The sequence below is a fragment of the Microcebus murinus genome, unplaced genomic scaffold, assembly GCF_040939455.1.
Source record: "Microcebus murinus isolate Inina unplaced genomic scaffold, M.murinus_Inina_mat1.0 scaf015_hap2_Mmur4.0, whole genome shotgun sequence".
NCBI lineage: Eukaryota > Metazoa > Chordata > Mammalia > Primates > Cheirogaleidae > Microcebus > Microcebus murinus.
This window is the reverse complement of record NW_027438961.1, coordinates 250,644-268,457: the sequence shown is the minus strand read 5'-3', so window position 1 is coordinate 268,457 and position 17,814 is coordinate 250,644. Positions and strand designations below refer to the sequence as shown.

At 64.5% G+C, this 17,814-nt stretch overlaps 5 pseudogenes; all 5 read left to right on the top strand.

The window, feature by feature from the left end:
* Nucleotides 1-1,086: 1,086 nt before the first annotated feature.
* Nucleotides 1,087-1,205, top strand: LOC142867358 (uncharacterized; annotated as a pseudogene).
* Nucleotides 1,206-4,715: 3,510 nt separating this feature from the next.
* LOC142867422 (uncharacterized) lies at nt 4,716-4,834 on the top strand (annotated as a pseudogene).
* Nucleotides 4,835-8,340: 3,506 nt separating this feature from the next.
* On the top strand, nt 8,341-8,459 carry LOC142867421 (uncharacterized; annotated as a pseudogene).
* A 3,528-nt stretch (nt 8,460-11,987) lies between these two features.
* LOC142867420 (uncharacterized) lies at nt 11,988-12,106 on the top strand (annotated as a pseudogene).
* A 3,534-nt stretch (nt 12,107-15,640) lies between these two features.
* On the top strand, nt 15,641-15,759 carry LOC142867357 (uncharacterized; annotated as a pseudogene).
* Nucleotides 15,760-17,814: the final 2,055 nt, after the last annotated feature.

Sequence of the window (17,814 nt, the reverse complement as noted above, 5' to 3'; positions counted from 1 at the left end):
TGCCGCCACACACACCCGAGTGCAGGTGTCTTCTGCACAGACTGCGGGCCTCGCGCTTCTGAATGCCACTGGCTCGCCACCCACCCACGGGTGAACCTGGTCAGGGTGCTTTCTCTAAGGAGCCGACTCTGATCCGGGCGGGCTACCGGTGTCTCTGTTTGCTCGTTTCTTTCTTCCATTTCGGGAAAGTCTGCCTTACTGGGTGTGGAAATCTCCTATGCCTTTCCTCGCCTATTCTGTCAGCTTTAAAATTCTCTTTCAGTTGCCACCCTCACAGATGGATTAGGAAACTCTTTCCGGTGCACTCATTAGTGAAATGACCTCAAGGAAGCTCGAATCCAATATCTAATCGCCGGCTTTTAGCAAGTCCACACCCGAGGGTGGTTGGGGTCCAATCCAGCCCCGGGCCAGGCCCAGGCCCCTTGGACTGGGCCACAGGAGGACACGGAGCAGGGTCCCGGCCCCCACGGGAGCGGTGCCGGCAGTTCTCCAAGGGCTTGGGGGTTTTCCAGAGGTAGGAGATGGAGGGGACTGATTTCTTCAGCGCCCCCCAAACCACCCCGCCCCACCCCAGCCATGGGACACATCCCGAGAGACGCCCCTACACTCGCTCCCCTCCCCCATGCGCTGTGCCCCAGCCCTGGCCCTGGGGAATAGGCGGCAGCCCACCCACAGGGCGGGGGCGCAGCTGACAGGGGTTGTGCGGGAGGGCGGCCCCTGGCTGGGGTCAAAGGGTGAGCGCGCGTGCGCAGTCAGCGGCGGCGCGCTGGGGGTGGGGGCGGGTAGGTGAAGGAGGCGAGGTGAGGAGAGGAGGGGGGCTGGAAGGTCTCCACCTTGGCGGGTCCAGCCGTGGAGGCGCATCGTGTCTGTGTGTGTGTGTTTGTGTGTGTGTGTGTGTGTGTGTGTGTGTGTGTGTGTGTGTGTAGACAGCCCCCACCCCACCCCGCCCCGCCCCGTCCCTCACCTCAGTCCTCCGGAGTCCGCCCGACCGGGCCGGCCAACTGCACAGGCCCGGCGCGGGTCAGCGCTATCGCGGGGAAGCGCGGTGAGGCTGGCCTCTTGAGCGGGGCAGGGGCGCCCTCCGCGGTCTAGGGCCACACCACCCCGAACGCGCCCCATCTCGTCTGATCTCCGAAGCTAAGCAGCGTCGGGCCTGGTTAGTACTTGGATGGGAGACCGCCTGGGAATCCCGGGTGTCCTAGGCTTTTTTTTTTTTTTTTTTTTTTTTTTTTTGCCTGTTGCTCTGTCCCCTTGCCGGGAGCGCGGCGGGGCGGCGGTCCGGCGGATCACCCCCACCCTCAGCGCCCGCCGCGGTGCCTGCCGCCCCAGCCCGCACCGTGGGGCCTCCTCTTGTCCCAAGCCGGGACACCGCCGCCACGGGGCAGCATGCGTGCCATCTGGACTGTCCGGTCTCAGTCCAAAGGTCTGGTCTGTGGGAAACGACACGCTGGAGGAAACCTGGAGAGTCTGAGAGGGGAGGGAGTTCCGGAAGGATTCCAGGATGTCACTTTGAGCGAGTATGTGACCAGAACTCGTCCCGTTGCTTTTGGGGTTCTATGGGCTACACGTAGGAATCTCTGGTGGTGGCACTGGAGGTTGGGGGATCCGGAGTCACACCCAGACCTGCTCGACAGGCCTCCTTTTACTTTTCTTTTCGGATTCATGTTCTTAGAAAGTGTCTCTTATCTCTATGATTGCATTTTCTTTTCTCTCTCCTTTCTAGCAGATGATGGGAGTACAAGTATTGAGGTGACATGTGTTGCCCGTGCCCCCCTCCCCCCTGTCTCCTTATTTATTTCTCATTCTCTCCCAGCGTATTGTGGGGGTACCAATGTTCAGGTCGGGTGCATTGCTCTTTCCCCGCCTCCCCCCTCGGGTCAGAGCTTCAAGTGCGCCCATCCCCCAGTCGGTGCGCACCCACCCCCTCCCTAATGGATGTGTATGCCCACCCCCTCCCCACGCCCGCCCGACACCCACCCGATGAAGGTGATTCCTCGCTGTCCACTTAGGTGTCCATCCGTTCGTACCAATTTGCCGGTGAGCGCGCGCACGTGGTGCTCGTGTGTCCGTTCTTGGGACACCTGGCCTACTGGAACGGGTTCCAGCTCTGGCCAGGAGAACACGAGAGGCGCCCCCTCACCGCTGCTCCTCACAGCCGAATGGCACTCCGTGGTGTCCACGCGCCACATGTTACTAATGCACTCCTGGATGGATGGGCACTCGGGTCGCTTCCACATCTTTGCGATTGTGAATTGTGCCCTAACTGTCACCCTACCCCTTACCCAGCCCGTCTCCTCTGCCCCTGCCTGACGCGCTCCTCCCCCGCCAGGCCCGTCACTGTCCTCGGCCCCTGCCCCTGCCTGACCGGCCCCTTCCCGCCCCGGCCCGTCACCGTCACCGTCCTCTGCCCCTGCCTGACAGGCTCCTCTCCGCCCGGCCCACCACCTGGGCCACTGCCTGACTCGCTCCTCCCCGGCCAGGCCCGTCACTGTCCTGGGCCCCCGCCTGACCGGCTCCTTCCCGCCCGGCCTGTCACCGTCCTCGGCCCCTGCCTGACACGCTCCTCCCCGCCCGTCACCGTCCTCGGCCCCTGCCTGACCGGCTCCTCCGTCGCCTGGGCCTTCCAGGGGCTTGGTGTGGACGCTGCTTCCAGGAAGCCCTCCAGGAACCCGGCAGCAGGGCGGCCGCAGCAGTCTGGCGCAGGCATCGCTAAGTCGCCTGCCGGGGACGGGGACGTGCCCCGCTGTGCCGCGGGGGCCCAGCCTGGTGTCTTCCCTGAGGCCCTGGGGCTGCCGGGACCGCCTCCTGATGGGGACGTCCACGCAGCTCTCCACGTCGGATTCCGGGGCTCTCTGTCCTGCCTGAAGGCCCAGCTGGCCTGCGGGTCCTTAGAGTGGCAGGAACATCCTCAAACTGATATTGCGAGTCCGGGGGTTGTCTGCACTTTTGTGCTGGGCACCCCAGGGAGGCCCAGGGGCTGGCTGGACAACGCGGTCTGCTCGGGTGCTTTGGAGGAGCAACCGATGCCCTTTGGACTTTGGTAGCAGCGTCTCAGGTGTCTCTGAGCCCTGCGCCATGTCGGGGAGGAGGCGGGAGGGGCCGCGACCTGCAGTCGTGTTCCCGGGGTGGCACGGCATGTGGCTTCTTCCACAGGCTGCTTGGCCTGGGCTCCCTGCACCTGGGCCTTTGGGGGACTGGCCCTGTGCTTGCCAACGCTTCCTGCAGGGACCCGGAGCTGGGAGGTGGCATCTCCCAGCCCTGGGCCGGGCAGAGCCCCAGCGGGCCATGCCCACAACCTCTCTCAGCACGGGTCCCCCAGAAGGCTCCTTTGGGACCAGGATTCTCCTGCGGGTGACTTCTTAAAGTCTGGCCCCTGGATGGAGGGGCACCGGGAGCAGAGGAGCCGGAAGCGGAAGGGGGTGCCCATGCGAGGGGACATTTTCAGGCCAAGTACCAGCTTCAGCCTGATCCTCCTGGGAACCCCGGGGTGTACGTCACACCTCCTGGTTGTCCCGCTCTGAGACAAGGAGCCGGGCTTCGCATTCCCACAGCAGCCAGTCGTGGGCTGAGGACACCTGGGGCCTTGGGAACTCCCTGGCTTCTCTTTGGATTACCATTTGGAGCTGCTTGGGAATCGTGCCGCCACACACACCCGAGTGCAGGTGTCTTCTGCACAGACTGCGGGCCTCGCGCTTCTGAATGCCACTGGCTCGCCACCCACCCACGGGTGAACCTGGTCAGGGTGCTTTCTCTAAGGAGCCGACTCTGATCCGGGCGGGCTACCGGTGTCTCTGTTTGCTCGTTTCTTTCTTCCATTTCGGGAAAGTCTGCCTTACTGGGTGTGGAAATCTCCTATGCCTTTCCTCGCCTATTCTGTCAGCTTTAAAATTCTCTTTCAGTTGCCACCCTCACAGATGGATTAGGAAACTCTTTCCGGTGCACTCATTAGTGAAATGACCTCAAGGAAGCTCGAATCCAATATCTAATCGCCGGCTTTTAGCAAGTCCACACCCGAGGGTGGTTGGGGTCCAATCCAGCCCCGGGCCAGGCCCAGGCCCCTTGGACTGGGCCACAGGAGGACACGGAGCAGGGTCCCGGCCCCCACGGGAGCGGTGCCGGCAGTTCTCCAAGGGCTTGGGGGTTTTCCAGAGGTAGGAGATGGAGGGGACTGATTTCTTCAGCGCCCCCCAAACCACCCCGCCCCACCCCAGCCATGGGACACATCCCGAGAGACGCCCCTACACTCGCTCCCCTCCCCCATGCGCTGTGCCCCAGCCCTGGCCCTGGGGAATAGGCGGCAGCCCACCCACAGGGCGGGGGCGCAGCTGACAGGGGTTGTGCGGGAGGGCGGCCCCTGGCTGGGGTCAAAGGGTGAGCGCGCGTGCGCAGTCAGCGGCGGCGCGCTGGGGGTGGGGGCGGGTAGGTGAAGGAGCCGAGGTGAGGAGAGGAGGGGGGCTGGAAGGTCTCCACCTTGGCGGGTCCAGCCGTGGAGGCGCATCGTGTCTGTGTGTGTGTGTTTGTGTGTGTGTGTGTGTGTGTGTGTGTGTGTGTGTAGACAGCCCCCACCCCACCCCGCCCCGCCCCGTCCCTCACCTCAGTCCTCCGGAGTCCGCCCGACCGGGCCGGCCAACTGCACAGGCCCGGCGCGGGTCAGCGCTATCGCGGGGAAGCGCGGTGAGGCTGGCCTCTTGAGCGGGGCAGGGGCGCCCTCCGCGGTCTAGGGCCACACCACCCCGAACGCGCCCCATCTCGTCTGATCTCCGAAGCTAAGCAGCGTCGGGCCTGGTTAGTACTTGGATGGGAGACCGCCTGGGAATCCCGGGTGCCCTAGGCTTTTTTTTTTTTTTTGCCTGTTGCTCTGTCCCCTTGCCGGGAGCGCGGCGGGGCGGCGGTCCGGCGGATCACCCCCACCCTCAGCGCCCGCCGCGGTGCCTGCCGCCCCAGCCCGCACCGTGGGGCCTCCTCTTGTCCCAAGCCGGGACACCGCCGCCACGGGGCAGCATGCGTGCCATCTGGACTGTCCGGTCTCAGTCCAAAGGTCTGGTCTGTGGGAAACGACACGCTGGAGGAAACCTGGAGAGTCTGAGAGGGGAGGGAGTTCCGGAAGGATTCCAGGATGTCACTTTGAGCGAGTATGTGACCAGAACTCGTCCCGTTGCTTTTGGGGTTCTATGGGCTACACGTAGGAATCTCTGGTGGTGGCACTGGAGGTTGGGGGATCCGGAGTCACACCCAGACCTGCTCGACAGGCCTCCTTTTACTTTTCTTTTCGGATTCATGTTCTTAGAAAGTGTCTCTTATCTCTATGATTGCATTTTCTTTTCTCTCTCCTTTCTAGCAGATGATGGGAGTACAAGTATTGAGGTGACATGTGTTGCCCGTGCCCCCCTCCCCCCTGTCTCCTTATTTATTTCTCATTCTCCCCCAGCGTATTGTGGGGGTACCAATGTTCAGGTCGGGTGCATTGCTCTTTCCCCGCCTCCCCCCTCGGGTCAGAGCTTCAAGTGCGCCCATCCCCCAGTCGGTGCGCACCCACCCCCTCCCTAATGGATGTGTATGCCCACCCCCTCCCCACGCCCGCCCGACACCCACCCGATGAAGGTGATTCCTCGCTGTCCACTTAGGTGTCCATCCGTTCGTACTAATTTGCCGGTGAGCGCGCGCACGTGGTGCTCGTGTGTCCGTTCTTGGGACACCTGGCCTACTGGAACGGGTTCCAGCTCTGGCCAGGAGAACACGAGAGGCGCCCCCTCACCGCTGCTCCTCACAGCCGAATGGCACTCCGTGGTGTCCACGCGCCACATGTTACTAATGCACTCCTGGATGGATGGGCACTCGGGTCGCTTCCACATCTTTGCGATTGTGAATTGTGCCCTAACTGTCACCCTACCCCTTACCCAGCCCGTCTCCTCTGCCCCTGCCTGACGCGCTCCTCCCCCGCCAGGCCCGTCACTGTCCTCGGCCCCTGCCCCTGCCTGACCGGCCCCTTCCCGCCCCGGCCCGTCACCGTCACCGTCCTCTGCCCCTGCCTGACAGGCTCCTCTCCGCCCGGCCCACCACCTGGGCCACTGCCTGACTCGCTCCTCCCCGGCCAGGCCCGTCACTGTCCTGGGCCCCCGCCTGACCGGCTCCTTCCCGCCCGGCCTGTCACCGTCCTCGGCCCCTGCCTGACACGCTCCTCCCCGCCCGTCACCGTCCTCGGCCCCTGCCTGACCGGCTCCTCCGTCGCCTGGGCCTTCCAGGGGCTTGGTGTGGACGCTGCTTCCAGGAAGCCCTCCAGGAACCCGGCAGCAGGGCGGCCGCAGCAGTCTGGCGCAGGCATCGCTAAGTCGCCTGCCGGGGACGGGGACGTGCCCCGCTGTGCCGCGGGGGCCCAGCCTGGTGTCTTCCCTGAGGCCCTGGGGCTGCCGGGACCGCCTCCTGATGGGGACGTCCACGCAGCTCTCCACGTCGGATTCCGGGGCTCTCTGTCCTGCCTGAAGGCCCAGCTGGCCTGCGGGTCCTTAGAGTGGCAGGAACATCCTCAAACTGATATTGCGAGTCCGGGGGTTGTCTGCACTTTTGTGCTGGGCACCCCAGGGAGGCCCAGGGGCTGGCTGGACAACGCGGTCTGCTCGGGTGCTTTGGAGGAGCAACCGATGCCCTTTGGACTTTGGTAGCAGCGTCTCAGGTGTCTCTGAGCCCTGCGCCATGTCGGGGAGGAGGCGGGAGGGGCCGCGACCTGCAGTCGTGTTCCCGGGGTGGCACGGCATGTGGCTTCTTCCACAGGCTGCTTGGCCTGGGCTCCCTGCACCTGGGCCTTTGGGGGACTGGCCCTGTGCTTGCCAACGCTTCCTGCAGGGACCCGGAGCTGGGAGGTGGCATCTCCCAGCCCTGGGCCGGGCAGAGCCCCAGCGGGCCATGCCCACAACCTCTCTCAGCACGGGTCCCCCAGAAGGCTCCTTTGGGACCAGGATTCTCCTGCGGGTGACTTCTTAAAGTCTGGCCCCTGGATGGAGGGGCACCGGGAGCAGAGGAGCCGGAAGCGGAAGGGGGTGCCCATGCGAGGGGACATTTTCAGGCCAAGTACCAGCTTCAGCCTGATCCTCCTGGGAACCCCGGGGTGTACGTCACACCTCCTGGTTGTCCCGCTCTGAGACAAGGAGCCGGGCTTCGCATTCCCACAGCAGCCAGTCGTGGGCTGAGGACACCTGGGGCCTTGGGAACTCCCTGGCTTCTCTTTGGATTACCATTTGGAGCTGCTTGGGAATCGTGCCGCCACACACACCCGAGTGCAGGTGTCTTCTGCACAGACTGCGGGCCTCGCGCTTCTGAATGCCACTGGCTCGCCACCCACCCACGGGTGAACCTGGTCAGGGTGCTTTCTCTAAGGAGCCGAATCTGATCCGGGCGGGCTACCGGTGTCTCTGTTTGCTCGTTTCTTTCTTCCATGTCGGGAAAGTCTGCCTTACTGGGTGTGGAAATCTCCTATGCCTTTCCTCGCCTATTCTGTCAGCTTTAAAATTCTCTTTCAGTTGCCACCCTCACAGATGGATTAGGAAACTCTTTCCGGTGCACTCATTAGTGAAATGACCTCAAGGAAGCTCGAATCCAATATCTAATCGCCGGCTTTTAGCAAGTCCACACCCGAGGGTGGTTGGGGTCCAATCCAGCCCCGGGCCAGGCCCAGGCCCCTTGGACTGGGCCACAGGAGGACACGGAGCAGGGTCCCGGCCCCCACGGGAGCGGTGCCGGCAGTTCTCCAAGGGCTTGGGGGTTTTCCAGAGGTAGGAGATGGAGGGGACTGATTTCTTCAGCGCCCCCCAAACCACCCCGCCCCACCCCAGCCATGGGACACATCCCGAGAGACGCCCCTACACTCGCTCCCCTCCCCCATGCGCTGTGCCCCAGCCCTGGCCCTGGGGAATAGGCGGCAGCCCACCCACAGGGCGGGAGCACAGCTGACAGGGGTTGTGCGGGAGGGCGGCCCCTGGCTGGGGTCAAAGGGTGAGCGCGCGTGCGCAGTCAGCGGCGGCGCGCTGGGGGTGGGGGCGGGTAGGTGAAGGAGGCGAGGTGAGGAGAGGAGGGGGGCTGGAAGGTCTCCACCTTGGCGGGTCCAGCCGTGGAGGCGCATCGTGTCTGTGTGTGTGTGTTTGTGTGTGTGTGTGTGTGTGTGTGTGTGTGTGTGTGTGTGTGTGTAGACAGCCCCCACCCCACCCCGCCCCGCCCCGTCCCTCACCTCAGTCCTCCGGAGTCCGCCCGACCGGGCCGGCCAACTGCACAGGCCCGGCGCGGGTCAGCGCTATCGCGGGGAAGCGCGGTGAGGCTGGCCTCTTGAGCGGGGCAGGGGCGCCCTCCGCGGTCTAGGGCCACACCACCCCGAACGCGCCCCATCTCGTCTGATCTCCGAAGCTAAGCAGCGTCGGGCCTGGTTAGTACTTGGATGGGAGACCGCCTGGGAATCCCGGGTGCCCTAGGCTTTTTTTTTTTTTTTGCCTGTTGCTCTGTCCCCTTGCCGGGAGCGCGGCGGGGCGGCGGTCCGGCGGATCACCCCCACCCTCAGCGCCCGCCGCGGTGCCTGCCGCCCCAGCCCGCACCGTGGGGCCTCCTCTTGTCCCAAGCCGGGACACCGCCGCCACGGGGCAGCATGCGTGCCATCTGGACTGTCCGGTCTCAGTCCAAAGGTCTGGTCTGTGGGAAACGACACGCTGGAGGAAACCTGGAGAGTCTGAGAGGGGAGGGAGTTCCGGAAGGATTCCAGGATGTCACTTTGAGCGAGTATGTGACCAGAACTCGTCCCGTTGCTTTTGGGGTTCTATGGGCTACACGTAGGAATCTCTGGTGGTGGCACTGGAGGTTGGGGGATCCGGAGTCACACCCAGACCTGCTCGACAGGCCTCCTTTTACTTTTCTTTTCGGATTCATGTTCTTAGAAAGTGTCTCTTATCTCTATGATTGCATTTTCTTTTCTCTCTCCTTTCTAGCAGATGATGGGAGTACAAGTATTGAGGTGACATGTGTTGCCCGTGCCCCCCTCCCCCCTGTCTCCTTATTTATTTCTCATTCTCCCCCAGCGTATTGTGGGGGTACCAATGTTCAGGTCGGGTGCATTGCTCTTTCCCCGCCTCCCCCCTCGGGTCAGAGCTTCAAGTGCGCCCATCCCCCAGTCGGTGCGCACCCACCCCCTCCCTAATGGATGTGTATGCCCACCCCCTCCCCACGCCCGCCCGACACCCACCCGATGAAGGTGATTCCTCGCTGTCCACTTAGGTGTCCATCCGTTCGTACCAATTTGCCGGTGAGCGCGCGCACGTGGTGCTCGTGTGTCCGTTCTTGGGACACCTGGCCTACTGGAACGGGTTCCAGCTCTGGCCAGGAGAACACGAGAGGCGCCCCCTCACCGCTGCTCCTCACAGCCGAATGGCACTCCGTGGTGTCCACGCGCCACATGTTACTAATGCACTCCTGGATGGATGGGCACTCGGGTCGCTTCCACATCTTTGCGATTGTGAATTGTGCCCTAACTGTCACCCTACCCCTTACCCAGCCCGTCTCCTCTGCCCCTGCCTGACGCGCTCCTCCCCCGCCAGGCCCGTCACTGTCCTCGGCCCCTGCCCCTGCCTGACCGGCCCCTTCCCGCCCCGGCCCGTCACCGTCACCGTCCTCTGCCCCTGCCTGACAGGCTCCTCTCCGCCCGGCCCACCACCTGGGCCACTGCCTGACTCGCTCCTCCCCGGCCAGGCCCGTCACTGTCCTGGGCCCCCGCCTGACCGGCTCCTTCCCGCCCGGCCTGTCACCGTCCTCGGCCCCTGCCTGACACGCTCCTCCCCGCCCGTCACCGTCCTCGGCCCCTGCCTGACCGGCTCCTCCGTCGCCTGGGCCTTCCAGGGGCTTGGTGTGGACGCTGCTTCCAGGAAGCCCTCCAGGAACCCGGCAGCAGGGCGGCCGCAGCAGTCTGGCGCAGGCATCGCTAAGTCGCCTGCCGGGGACGGGGACGTGCCCCGCTGTGCCGCGGGGGCCCAGCCTGGTGTCTTCCCTGAGGCCCTGGGGCTGCCGCTCCCCGCAAGGGGAGAGCCTCGGAGGTGGGGACCGCCTCCTGATGGGGACGTCCACGCAGCTCTCCACGTCGGATTCCGGGGCTCTCTGTCCTGCCTGAAGGCCCAGCTGGCCTGCGGGTCCTTAGAGTGGCAGGAACATCCTCAAACTGATATTGCGAGTCCGGGGGTTGTCTGCACTTTTGTGCTGGGCACCCCAGGGAGGCCCAGGGGCTGGCTGGACAACGCGGTCTGCTCGGGTGCTTTGGAGGAGCAACCGATGCCCTTTGGACTTTGGTAGCAGCGTCTCAGGTGTCTCTGAGCCCTGCGCCATGTCGGGGAGGAGGCGGGAGGGGCCGCGACCTGCAGTCGTGTTCCCGGGGTGGCACGGCATGTGGCTTCTTCCACAGGCTGCTTGGCCTGGGCTCCCTGCACCTGGGCCTTTGGGGGACTGGCCCTGTGCTTGCCAACGCTTCCTGCAGGGACCCGGAGCTGGGAGGTGGCATCTCCCAGCCCTGGGCCGGGCAGAGCCCCAGCGGGCCATGCCCACAACCTCTCTCAGCACGGGTCCCCCAGAAGGCTCCTTTGGGACCAGGATTCTCCTGCGGGTGACTTCTTAAAGTCTGGCCCCTGGATGGAGGGGCACCGGGAGCAGAGGAGCCGGAAGCGGAAGGGGGTGCCCATGCGAGGGGACATTTTCAGGCCAAGTACCAGCTTCAGCCTGATCCTCCTGGGAACCCCGGGGTGTACGTCACACCTCCTGGTTGTCCCGCTCTGAGACAAGGAGCCGGGCTTCGCATTCCCACAGCAGCCAGTCGTGGGCTGAGGACACCTGGGGCCTTGGGAACTCCCTGGCTTCTCTTTGGATTACCATTTGGAGCTGCTTGGGAATCGTGCCGCCACACACACCCGAGTGCAGGTGTCTTCTGCACAGACTGCGGGCCTCGCGCTTCTGAATGCCACTGGCTCGCCACCCACCCACGGGTGAACCTGGTCAGGGTGCTTTCTCTAAGGAGCCGACTCTGATCCGGGCGGGCTACCGGTGTCTCTGTTTGCTCGTTTCTTTCTTCCATGTCGGGAAAGTCTGCCTTACTGGGTGTGGAAATCTCCTATGCCTTTCCTCGCCTATTCTGTCAGCTTTAAAATTCTCTTTCAGTTGCCACCCTCACAGATGGATTAGGAAACTCTTTCCGGTGCACTCATTAGTGAAATGACCTCAAGGAAGCTCGAATCCAATATCTAATCGCCGGCTTTTAGCAAGTCCACACCCGAGGGTGGTTGGGGTCCAATCCAGCCCCGGGCCAGGCCCAGGCCCCTTGGACTGGGCCACAGGAGGACACGGAGCAGGGTCCCGGCCCCCACGGGAGCGGTGCCGGCAGTTCTCCAAGGGCTTGGGGGTTTTCCAGAGGTAGGAGATGGAGGGGACTGATTTCTTCAGCGCCCCCCAAACCACCCCGCCCCACCCCAGCCATGGGACACATCCCGAGAGACGCCCCTACACTCGCTCCCCTCCCCCATGCGCTGTGCCCCAGCCCTGGCCCTGGGGAATAGGCGGCAGCCCACCCACAGGGCGGGGGCGCAGCTGACAGGGGTTGTGCGGGAGGGCGGCCCCTGGCTGGGGTCAAAGGGTGAGCGCGCGTGCGCAGTCAGCGGCGGCGCGCTGGGGGTGGGGGCGGGTAGGTGAAGGAGCCGAGGTGAGGAGAGGAGGGGGGCTGGAAGGTCTCCACCTTGGCGGGTCCAGCCGTGGAGGCGCATCGTGTCTGTGTGTGTGTGTTTGTGTGTGTGTGTGTGTGTGTGTGTGTGTGTGTGTGTAGACAGCCCCCACCCCACCCCGCCCCGCCCCGTCCCTCACCTCAGTCCTCCGGAGTCCGCCCGACCGGGCCGGCCAACTGCACAGGCCCGGCGCGGGTCAGCGCTATCGCGGGGAAGCGCGGTGAGGCTGGCCTCTTGAGCGGGGCAGGGGCGCCCTCCGCGGTCTAGGGCCACACCACCCCGAACGCGCCCCATCTCGTCTGATCTCCGAAGCTAAGCAGCGTCGGGCCTGGTTAGTACTTGGATGGGAGACCGCCTGGGAATCCCGGGTGCCCTAGGCTTTTTTTTTTTTTTTGCCTGTTGCTCTGTCCCCTTGCCGGGAGCGCGGCGGGGCGGCGGTCCGGCGGATCACCCCCACCCTCAGCGCCCGCCGCGGTGCCTGCCGCCCCAGCCCGCACCGTGGGGCCTCCTCTTGTCCCAAGCCGGGACACCGCCGCCACGGGGCAGCATGCGTGCCATCTGGACTGTCCGGTCTCAGTCCAAAGGTCTGGTCTGTGGGAAACGACACGCTGGAGGAAACCTGGAGAGTCTGAGAGGGGAGGGAGTTCCGGAAGGATTCCAGGATGTCACTTTGAGCGAGTATGTGACCAGAACTCGTCCCGTTGCTTTTGGGGTTCTATGGGCTACACGTAGGAATCTCTGGTGGTGGCACTGGAGGTTGGGGGATCCGGAGTCACACCCAGACCTGCTCGACAGGCCTCCTTTTACTTTTCTTTTCGGATTCATGTTCTTAGAAAGTGTCTCTTATCTCTATGATTGCATTTTCTTTTCTCTCTCCTTTCTAGCAGATGATGGGAGTACAAGTATTGAGGTGACATGTGTTGCCCGTGCCCCCCTCCCCCCTGTCTCCTTATTTATTTCTCATTCTCTCCCAGCGTATTGTGGGGGTACCAATGTTCAGGTCGGGTGCATTGCTCTTTCCCCGCCTCCCCCCTCGGGTCAGAGCTTCAAGTGCGCCCATCCCCCAGTCGGTGCGCACCCACCCCCTCCCTAATGGATGTGTATGCCCACCCCCTCCCCACGCCCGCCCGACACCCACCCGATGAAGGTGATTCCTCGCTGTCCACTTAGGTGTCCATCCGTTCCTACCAATTTGCCGGTGAGCGCGCGCACGTGGTGCTCGTGTGTCCGTTCTTGGGACACCTGGCCTACTGGAACGGGTTCCAGCTCTGGCCAGGAGAACACGAGAGGCGCCCCCTCACCGCTGCTCCTCACAGCCGAATGGCACTCCGTGGTGTCCACGCGCCACATGTTACTAATGCACTCCTGGATGGATGGGCACTCGGGTCGCTTCCACATCTTTGCGATTGTGAATTGTGCCCTAACTGTCACCCTACCCCTTACCCAGCCCGTCTCCTCTGCCCCTGCCTGACGCGCTCCTCCCCCGCCAGGCCCGTCACTGTCCTCGGCCCCTGCCCCTGCCTGACCGGCCCCTTCCCGCCCCGGCCCGTCACCGTCACCGTCCTCTGCCCCTGCCTGACAGGCTCCTCTCCGCCCGGCCCACCACCTGGGCCACTGCCTGACTCGCTCCTCCCCGGCCAGGCCCGTCACTGTCCTGGGCCCCCGCCTGACTGGCTCCTTCCCGCCCGGCCTGTCACCGTCCTCGGCCCCTGCCTGACACGCTCCTCCCCGCCCGTCACCGTCCTCGGCCCCTGCCTGACCGGCTCCTCCGTCGCCTGGGCCTTCCAGGGGCTTGGTGTGGACGCTGCTTCCAGGAAGCCCTCCAGGAACCCGGCAGCAGGGCGGCCGCAGCAGTCTGGCGCAGGCATCGCTAAGTCGCCTGCCGGGGACGGGGACGTGCCCCGCTGTGCCGCGGGGGCCCAGCCTGGTGTCTTCCCTGAGGCCCTGGGGCTGCCGCTCCCCGCAAGGGGAGAGCCTCGGAGGTGGGGACCGCCTCCTGATGGGGACGTCCACGCAGCTCTCCACGTCGGATTCCGGGGCTCTCTGTCCTGCCTGAAGGCCCAGCTGGCCTGCGGGTCCTTAGAGTGGCAGGAACATCCTCAAACTGATATTGCGAGTCCGGGGGTTGTCTGCACTTTTGTGCTGGGCACCCCAGGGAGGCCCAGGGGCTGGCTGGACAACGCGGTCTGCTCGGGTGCTTTGGAGGAGCAACCGATGCCCTTTGGACTTTGGTAGCAGCGTCTCAGGTGTCTCTGAGCCCTGCGCCATGTCGGGGAGGAGGCGGGAGGGGCCGCGACCTGCAGTCGTGTTCCCGGGGTGGCACGGCATGTGGCTTCTTCCACAGGCTGCTTGGCCTGGGCTCCCTGCACCTGGGCCTTTGGGGGACTGGCCCTGTGCTTGCCAACGCTTCCTGCAGGGACCCGGAGCTGGGAGGTGGCATCTCCCAGCCCTGGGCCGGGCAGAGCCCCAGCGGGCCATGCCCACAACCTCTCTCAGCACGGGTCCCCCAGAAGGCTCCTTTGGGACCAGGATTCTCCTGCGGGTGACTTCTTAAAGTCTGGCCCCTGGATGGAGGGGCACCGGGAGCAGAGGAGCCGGAAGCGGAAGGGGGTGCCCATGCGAGGGGACATTTTCAGGCCAAGTACCAGCTTCAGCCTGATCCTCCTGGGAACCCCGGGGTGTACGTCACACCTCCTGGTTGTCCCGCTCTGAGACAAGGAGCCGGGCTTCGCATTCCCACAGCAGCCAGTCGTGGGCTGAGGACACCTGGGGCCTTGGGAACTCCCTGGCTTCTCTTTGGATTACCATTTGGAGCTGCTTGGGAATCGTGCCGCCACACACACCCGAGTGCAGGTGTCTTCTGCACAGACTGCGGGCCTCGCGCTTCTGAATGCCACTGGCTCGCCACCCACCCACGGGTGAACCTGGTCAGGGTGCTTTCTCTAAGGAGCCGACTCTGATCCGGGCGGGCTACCGGTGTCTCTGTTTGCTCGTTTCTTTCTTCCATTTCGGGAAAGTCTGCCTTACTGGGTGTGGAAATCTCCTATGCCTTTCCTCGCCTATTCTGTCAGCTTTAAAATTCTCTTTCAGTTGCCACCCTCACAGATGGATTAGGAAACTCTTTCCGGTGCACTCATTAGTGAAATGACCTCAAGGAAGCTCGAATCCAATATCTAATCGCCGGCTTTTAGCAAGTCCACACCCGAGGGTGGTTGGGGTCCAATCCAGCCCCGGGCCAGGCCCAGGCCCCTTGGACTGGGCCACAGGAGGACACGGAGCAGGGTCCCGGCCCCCACGGGAGCGGTGCCGGCAGTTCTCCAAGGGCTTGGGGGTTTTCCAGAGGTAGGAGATGGAGGGGACTGATTTCTTCAGCGCCCCCCAAACCACCCCGCCCCACCCCAGCCATGGGACACATCCCGAGAGACGCCCCTACACTCGCTCCCCTCCCCCATGCGCTGTGCCCCAGCCCTGGCCCTGGGGAATAGGCGGCAGCCCACCCACAGGGCGGGGGCGCAGCTGACAGGGGTTGTGCGGGAGGGCGGCCCCTGGCTGGGGTCAAAGGGTGAGCGCGCGTGCGCAGTCAGCGGCGGCGCGCTGGGGGTGGGGGCGGGTAGGTGAAGGAGGCGAGGTGAGGAGAGGAGGGGGGCTGGAAGGTCTCCACCTTGGCGGGTCCAGCCGTGGAGGCGCATCGTGTCTGTGTGTGTGTGTTTGTGTGTGTGTGTGTGTGTGTGTGTGTGTGTGTGTGTGTGTGTAGACAGCCCCCACCCCACCCCGCCCCGCCCCGTCCCTCACCTCAGTCCTCCGGAGTCCGCCCGACCGGGCCGGCCAACTGCACAGGCCCGGCGCGGGTCAGCGCTATCGCGGGGAAGCGCGGTGAGGCTGGCCTCTTGAGCGGGGCAGGGGCGCCCTCCGCGGTCTAGGGCCACACCACCCCGAACGCGCCCCATCTCGTCTGATCTCCGAAGCTAAGCAGCGTCGGGCCTGGTTAGTACTTGGATGGGAGACCGCCTGGGAATCCCGGGTGTCCTAGGCTTTTTTTTTTTTTTTTTTTTTTTTTTTTTGCCTGTTGCTCTGTCCCCTTGCCGGGAGCGCGGCGGGGCGGCGGTCCGGCGGATCACCCCCACCCTCAGCGCCCGCCGCGGTGCCTGCCGCCCCAGCCCGCACCGTGGGGCCTCCTCTTGTCCCAAGCCGGGACACCGCCGCCACGGGGCAGCATGCGTGCCATCTGGACTGTCCGGTCTCAGTCCAAAGGTCTGGTCTGTGGGAAACGACACGCTGGAGGAAACCTGGAGAGTCTGAGAGGGGAGGGAGTTCCGGAAGGATTCCAGGATGTCACTTTGAGCGAGTATGTGACCAGAACTCGTCCCGTTGCTTTTGGGGTTCTATGGGCTACACGTAGGAATCTCTGGTGGTGGCACTGGAGGTTGGGGGATCCGGAGTCACACCCAGACCTGCTCGACAGGCCTCCTTTTACTTTTCTTTTCGGATTCATGTTCTTAGAAAGTGTCTCTTATCTCTATGATTGCATTTTCTTTTCTCTCTCCTTTCTAGCAGATGATGGGAGTACAAGTATTGAGGTGACATGTGTTGCCCGTGCCCCCCTCCCCCCTGTCTCCTTATTTATTTCTCATTCTCTCCCAGCGTATTGTGGGGGTACCAATGTTCAGGTCGGGTGCATTGCTCTTTCCCCGCCTCCCCCCTCGGGTCAGAGCTTCAAGTGCGCCCATCCCCCAGTCGGTGCGCACCCACCCCCTCCCTAATGGATGTGTATGCCCACCCCCTCCCCACGCCCGCCCGACACCCACCCGATGAAGGTGATTCCTCGCTGTCCACTTAGGTGTCCATCCGTTCCTACCAATTTGCCGGTGAGCGCGCGCACGTGGTGCTCGTGTGTCCGTTCTTGGGACACCTGGCCTACTGGAACGGGTTCCAGCTCTGGCCAGGAGAACACGAGAGGCGCCCCCTCACCGCTGCTCCTCACAGCCGAATGGCACTCCGTGGTGTCCACGCGCCACATGTTACTAATGCACTCCTGGATGGATGGGCACTCGGGTCGCTTCCACATCTTTGCGATTGTGAATTGTGCCCTAACTGTCACCCTACCCCTTACCCAGCCCGTCTCCTCTGCCCCTGCCTGACGCGCTCCTCCCCCGCCAGGCCCGTCACTGTCCTCGGCCCCTGCCCCTGCCTGACCGGCCCCTTCCCGCCCCGGCCCGTCACCGTCACCGTCCTCTGCCCCTGCCTGACAGGCTCCTCTCCGCCCGGCCCACCACCTGGGCCACTGCCTGACTCGCTCCTCCCCGGCCAGGCCCGTCACTGTCCTGGGCCCCCGCCTGACCGGCTCCTTCCCGCCCGGCCTGTCACCGTCCTCGGCCCCTGCCTGACACGCTCCTCCCCGCCCGTCACCGTCCTCGGCCCCTGCCTGACCGGCTCCTCCGTCGCCTGGGCCTTCCAGGGGCTTGGTGTGGACGCTGCTTCCAGGAAGCCCTCCAGGAACCCGGCAGCAGGGCGGCCGCAGCAGTCTGGCGCAGGCATCGCTAAGTCGCCTGCCGGGGACGGGGACGTGCCCCGCTGTGCCGCGGGGGCCCAGCCTGGTGTCTTCCCTGAGGCCCTGGGGCTGCCGCTCCCCGCAAGGGGAGAGCCTCGGAGGTGGGGACCGCCTCCTGATGGGGACGTCCACGCAGCTCTCCACGTCGGATTCCGGGGCTCTCTGTCCTGCCTGAAGGCCCAGCTGGCCTGCGGGTCCTTAGAGTGGCAGGAACATCCTCAAACTGATATTGCGAGTCCGGGGGTTGTCTGCACTTTTGTGCTGGGCACCCCAGGGAGGCCCAGGGGCTGGCTGGACAACGCGGTCTGCTCGGGTGCTTTGGAGGAGCAACCGATGCCCTTTGGACTTTGGTAGCAGCGTCTCAGGTGTCTCTGAGCCCTGCGCCATGTCGGGGAGGAGGCGGGAGGGGCCGCGACCTGCAGTCGTGTTCCCGGGGTGGCACGGCATGTGGCTTCTTCCACAGGCTGCTTGGCCTGGGCTCCCTGCACCTGGGCCTTTGGGGGACTGGCCCTGTGCTTGCCAACGCTTCCTGCAGGGACC